This window comes from Coptis chinensis, chromosome 3 (assembly GCF_015680905.1).
Source record: "Coptis chinensis isolate HL-2020 chromosome 3, ASM1568090v1, whole genome shotgun sequence".
Classification (NCBI taxonomy): Eukaryota; Viridiplantae; Streptophyta; class Magnoliopsida; order Ranunculales; family Ranunculaceae; genus Coptis; species Coptis chinensis.
The window spans coordinates 22,990,115-22,997,179 of record NC_141458.1 but is presented as its reverse complement, the minus strand read 5'-3'; the positions used below and the strand labels follow the sequence as shown (position 1 = coordinate 22,997,179).

The 7,065-nt window shown below is 37.6% G+C and overlaps 1 pseudogene; it reads right to left on the bottom strand.

Annotated features, from left to right (window-relative positions):
* Positions 1-305: 305 nt before the first annotated feature.
* LOC147508670 (uncharacterized) lies at positions 306-6,977 on the bottom strand (annotated as a pseudogene).
* Between the last annotated feature and the right edge of the window lie 88 nt (positions 6,978-7,065).

The window sequence follows — 7,065 nt, the reverse complement described above, 5'->3', positions numbered from 1 at the left end:
TATACCTGCCATGTCCATTATCAAACATCTGACTTTCAGAATGCAAAATTATATAAGAGTTCGATTTAGATCCGAGTACAATTCTTTCTATCCGCTAACTAGAGAATTTAGCAATACTATTTGGTTTGTGTTAAAGTAATCAAACAAGTTCTAGAAATAACTAAACAAGGCAATGCAGGAAACTTGATTCCTTAAGACAATTACAATACAAATGGACAAAAACATACAAGACTGCCAATGCAAAAATTTATTTGACCTAAAGCAGTAAGAAATGAAAAAGATAACGATAATTTGATGATAATTATTCATTCAAAACCAGATATGGAGCTAGAAAAGTAACAAGATTGGTTTGCTCCATATTCGATATCACTGATCTGTTGATAACCACGATAAATAGGAATGTAAAAAACAAGTACTACGGTCCATCCAAGAGTTAGCCAAGTCCATTATTTGTTTCATGAATGGATTGAATATTTGAGATTCCACTTAATACTTGCAAAGACATATAACACAAGCAGAATACTCATTAAGCCATTTAGTGAAATCTTGCCCAATGTTACTCAGAGAACCGTCTCTTCAAAAAATTCTCTGTTGTAATACTCTAATTATGTTACCACTCTAAATATCTTTACACAATTAATTTATTGTCAACCGTCCACTAAGAATGTATAGATCATCATATATCATGGAATCTCACAAGAGATGTAATTTATGGTAGCCACACTTCCTATATGTTGGATTGCTAGCTTAGCATGAATATTTCATTAACTACTGTATACATGTATGTCTCAGTTCTCAATTCATTCTCAGGAAACTTCTTTCCCCCTTTTCAGAAAGTGTGAGAAAACTAATACCGTTATCGTGAAAATAGTACCTGTTTGTGTCCAAAGAAGTAATTCTCCCTTGCAGGGAGAATCCATGATTTCAGTTCATCATGACAAATCTCTGTAAGACCCCTTTCATAGGGAATAATGGTTGCATTGTTCCTTGCTTCTTTTGGCAGTCTTGCTTTTAGCGCAGCAGCTCCTCGTAAAGCTTTAGCAATAGAAAATTGTACCACCAGTTAATTATCCATTACTGAAGCTGTGAAGCATTCACAAAAGCAGTGCTTTTCTTCAATAAAATGAGAAGTTTTACATGCCATAATTGTTCAGAAAAGTCCGCAAGAGAATAAGCAATTAAGTGGAGTTACCTGTTGCAGCTGCAACAATAAGTAATGTAGATCTTACTGGCGGAAGCTTCAGTTTAATTGAATCTACACTTTAATTGAAACACAATTAAAAGACGACCTAAAAATCACCCTTTTATTGAATCTCTCAATCACAAATCACACACATAAACACAACTACTGAAACCCTAACTACAAGCCCGTTATTTAAAGTAAACCTAGAAAGCATAAACCAATAGGAACATGACATGTGTCCAACTAACTAATGGACTCGAACCATGGGCTTGGACTCAACTAAGGGGCTCACGCCCATGAAATGTAGAGAGAATATAGGCGCATGCCTATGACACTGACAGACTCGACTAATGTTCTACATCACTCTCCCCATGTTGAAAAAGCTTGTCCACAAGCTTGTTGACATGAAACCCACCAATATGCAAAAGCTCTTCATTCTTGTATACATCACCCTCCTGGGGTTCGGAGGAATTCGACCTCGAGTTTTGGCTTTGTATCTACTCACAAAAGGAATAATGCACCACGATGTCACAAATGTGCACTGTATTTCTCTGCTTTGCCAAAGAGAAAATGTCTCAATGTTGGGCAGAAAAGGATCCACATAACCACTGTCGAAGAGTACTGACCCATGCGATATAGGAGGCCCAAATCCAGAATGACGCATTAATGTTCCAGCAACTAATTGATGTTAGGGGTGGGAATTTGGCCCTAACGACCCTGACCCGGCCCTGACCGACCCGACCCTGAGCCCTATAAAGCCATCACAACTAAAGCCCTCACAGAGTTTAGGGCCGGGTCGGGCTGGCCCTAATGCCTTCTAGGGCAGGGCTAGGGCTAAGATTCTAAAACATAGGCCCGACCCTAATTCAGCCCTTATTAGCCCGACCCTAACCAAGCCCTAACCAAGCCCTAACCGGCCCTGTTTCACACTTTCACTATAAATACACATACCATAATTGTCCAACTCTTTGTTAAATATTTTCAATTAAAATAACATTGTCCTTTGTAATTTATCACTTACACCCAAGGGTACTTCCAATAACTTGTCTTATATAACAAAAACTTGTCAACTTAACAGCCATAAAGAACAATGAGCACTAGCCTAATAAAAAATAAGACTTTATTCCTTTGATCATCAAGTCAAAGTCCATAACTTATTATTCTCAATTTCTTTTCTCACTTATTTCTTATAAATTATATTTTTATTCACATCCAAGCCAAGTCTAAAACTAAAGATTTCCTTCCACACCATTAAAAGCAAAATCTGAGAAGCGGACATTTGTAACATAGAAACCAAAAACAACCTTTGTCGAGGAAAAATGACATTTGTAATCTCAAACCTTTCTCCATCACTTGTTTCAAAAGCCAATATTTTCATTTCCATATACAAAGCTTGAATCACTTTTAAATTAGAAGAAAGGTAATATTATATTTGTTTGAATCTATTATAGAAATAATTTATGATATTACAAATAGTTTAACAACTTCCATGACCCTTAACCAAAACTATTATGTTTCTTCTTTATATCTATTACTTCTTCCTTTAAAATGATAATATAATTATTTGTCTATGTATTTCAATTTAGTGAGGTTTGAGTACAAGGAAGAACAAATTCCGAACTCTCGATGTACTTCAGTTCATTAGATTGTGGATGTGCATTTTAAATTTTGGACTTATCTGATTATTACTAGATTGGTTGGACTTTGAGTTTGTAGATTATTGTACATTTTTGTAATATAAATGAGTTTTAAAACTAATGTAGTAAAAAAAAAGAAAATATATATGCCCGGCCCTAAAGCCCGGCCCTAAAGCCTTTAAAGAGGGCTTAGGGTAGGGTAAGGTCTTGAGGTTTAGACTTGTGACCCGGCCCGACCCGACCCTATGCTGACTTTAGGGCCGGGCCGACCCAGCCCTAATATTTGAAGGGCTTTAAATGTTTAGGGCCGGGCTAGCCCGACCCGGCCTATTGCCCACCCCTAATTGATGTTCACTAAAAGCCGTCCCAAAAGAATTTGTGTGTGGGCTTCCTTGGACTGTTCCTTCCTTCTCTTTGTTGTCATCAATAACAACCGGTGTTTTACGTTGGGCTATAGAAGCTCCACCAACAATGGGGGGTTTGGGATGCAAAAGCTCCACCATAGCCTCCCTCAGTCGACTAGTTGCTTCTTCTAATTGTTCAAACCTATTTTGCATTAACGTTTCTTTCAACTCTTCTAATCGAACAACCCGAACTCTAGTTAATATGAATCCATGAGTTCTCCATGAATTCTTCATCTCTGACGTTGTAGACATATCTTAATCTACAAGAATAAAATTGGATTCGCGATGAACAGTAACCGAGTGAACAGTAACACGGTGAATAGTACCTGATGAACAATGTTTTCGATGAACAGTCCGTGAATAGTAATCCCTGGAAATAACCTGCTCTGATACCAAATAATGTAGATCTTATTAGCGGAAGCTTCAGTTTAATTGAATCTACACTTTAATTGAAACACAATTAAAAGACGACCTAAAAATCACTCTTTTATTGAATCTCTCAATCACAAATCACACACATAAACACAACTACTGAAACCCTAACTACAAGCCCGTTATTTAAAGTAAACCTAGAAAGCATAAACCAATAGGAACATGACATGTGTCCAACTAACTAATGGACTCGAACCATGGGCTTAGACTCAACTAAAGGGCTCACGCCCATGAAATGTAAAGGGAACATAGGCGCACGCCTATGACACTGACAGACTCGACTAATGTTTTACATCAGTAAGAGTCATAAGATCCCCTGGGGTTCTAACGCCAACAACCAACCTTACAACGGAAGCCACCCGATCATGATCTGCACTGGCTGATTCTGCAATTTCAAGATAATGTGATGCTAAGGGCTCCGTAGCTGATGCCCCAGCTGCTCCCATTTTTGAGTTATTGGAGTTCTTTGCGACAGCCACGGCGACCCAATGCAGCAAAGAACTCCAGCCACGCTTAAGGCAGCATGTACTCGAGCATTATCAACGCGTGCTCTCTATTTCTTTTTAACTTTGTTGTTGTTGTTGTTCCTAAACTCCTTGTTATGAAACCATTTTCCAACAGAGCTAGCTTTCCTGGTGTTAACCATATTAACCGGTTTGTATAACTGCAGCAAAGTGATTACACCGTGTTATCTCACATTATGTGAACACACTGGACAAATTTCTTCAAGATGTTTTTTAAGAAAAATTAAATAAATAATAAGTCCAGTTCGAATTAGCAACTACAAGAAGACTAGTATAGAAATTACAAAAGCAATAGAAGTGAAACATTGCATAAACTTTTGTCAAACTACTTCATGAGGATTTTGGGATAAACAGCTTTTAATATGTATTGCATTTGTGTTTTGGGCAAATGTTAATGCCACAGCGCAGAGTATTGAAACATAGCAGATATAGCCCTCAACTATTTGAAACCAAAACTGGTATCTTCATTAAACTTGAAATGGTGACTAAGTTATAATAAACTCGACCTATTAAAAGTGTCAGTGCAATACATACTAGTTATACATTGCTAGTAAATGATTCGGTAATGCTGTGGTTCTCTTATCTAATAGAATGAAAATAACAAAAAATGGAGAAGTCATACATGATATTAATGACACTTATCAATAAGACAAACAGTTACACAAAGGAAAGATCGATCTTACATATTGTGGTGCATCAACCATCTCTTCATTTTGAAAGAGGGGCATGTCCACAACAAACGGTTTCTGTTTGTGAGCAAGAGCTTTTGAGACTTCTTCAACAGAGATACTCCATGATCTTGATAAGAACTCCATAGGTTCTTTTGGTGTTTGTGGTGGAGGAATTGATAACAGTGATGTTGGCACTACTATGTCCATCACTTAATTGGTCCTCTTCTACATAGTCTAAACTCTTCTTCCAACTTATATAACGACCACTCCCCATCTTTCTTGTTCTTGATAGCCAACTGAAATGCAACCAAAATAACGTAGAATGGTTATTTTGAAATGCTCCAAAAAATCCAAAACGAAATCCATCTAGAACTAAACAAACACCACTCAGAATACCCAACCATACAAAAAAGAAACAATTTTTATAAGCAAATAAGAAAAAAATAAATCAACTACAAAACTTGTTCAAACTTTTCCCCACAAAATGAAAAAAAATCCTCCATCCAATAACACGAAAGTAAACATAAATTGACCAAATTCAATCAATCACGCATGACAGTAAAGTTACAATTTTTTCACACCAAACATTAATGAATTCAAACTAGATTACACTAGAATAACGAACTAAGTAAATTAGAAATTTGAATACCCTAACTTGATTTCAAATTAATCACAGTCAGTACCTTTCTCAATTAAATCAATCACATCTTCGATCTCTTTCTTCAGCGTCTTTGCCTTCGGAATTTTCAATCGTTTAATGGTTTGACAGTAAAGAAATTTCGAAGCTTTAGATCTAAACACGGTGACTGACCAACCATCATTTCGAGGTTTATGTATCTTTTTCATAGGTAGTGGTGGGAAGTTGAGAGAGAGAGTGGTGAAGAAGATGAGATAGAGAGAGCAGTGTTTGGGTCGTAATTTTTCCGAGAAAATGCGGTCCCTTAATTGTAATTTTCGTTCTTCACGCTCTTTTGCCATAACTTTATTTACTAAAATTCCATAACATAAATAATTCTCTAATTATTGGTGACGGCTTTAGCAGTTTAGTGACAATGCTGTCACAAAAATCTTGACGCCAATTTGGCGTCACAAATGAGAAAAACCCAGTGTCACAAAAAAGCTATTATGGTGTAGTGATGTCGATATTTGAAACCTAGAAAATGTCTACAATGTGCTGCATGGTCCCTGAAAACATCTAGTCTACTATTTTTACAAACAGGGCATAGACCACCATCATAGTACAAAGGAATCATGAGACGGTATCGGAGAATAGAACGATACTCCACCGGCGACATACGCTGTCCAAGTCCCTCCATCGGAATAACAAGTAGAAAATTATTTGAGTGTTCTTACTGCAAGCATCCAATAACTACTTTCTGACGAGCAGATAGCACAAACTCTCTCTTAAGACCAGTAACAATCTTACCATAGAACACTTCTGCCAAAACTTTTTGTGGTTTTGAGGGAATGACAACATTCATAGCCATAGAACTGAGGTCAAAATAGGGTAGACAAAGACTTAAAGCACTGTTAGCAATATCAAGAATCTCATCCAAAGGCACTGGGCTATAACTCTTAAGAATGTGGTTCTGAAGTTCAAAAGTCTGACAACGGGAGGCCACAAAAGCAAAAGTAGAGACATCAGTGGCATAATAAATGCCTAACCCACCAAGACGTAATGGGAGTGTTGATAAATGCCACTGCAAATCACCGAAGTTAGGACCATCAGAAACAATAATACCCTGGAGAACACTGCAGAGATGCCGATCAAAAGTCTTAACTGCCTCTCTAAAAAGGGATGGTGGACAAGTACAAATTGCAAAGACCAACTTAAAGAGCCCAGCACAAGCATGTAAGAGAGCTAACTCACACTGTGGATCTTCCAATATAGCTAAGTTGTCCATCAAAGTCATAACTTTTTCAACACGCTTGCGAGCAAAGCCCATGACAAAGGATGAATCAGTGCTGACCGCACCTCCAAGTAACCTGACTCCCTGCTGAGGATGGGACAAATCTGAAGGAAAGAGACCAGGAGTGGAGCGACGTGGATCTAGTGACGGCCAAAATATCTCAGTTTTAGCCACATTAAGAACCAGCCCGTAAGAAAGTCCTTCTTCCTGAATCATACCCAAAGTGGTCGCCACCTGTTCTGTATCTCCGATCAAAGTCCCATCGTCTAGATACCATAGAGAATCTGTTGTTGCTGAAGATTTT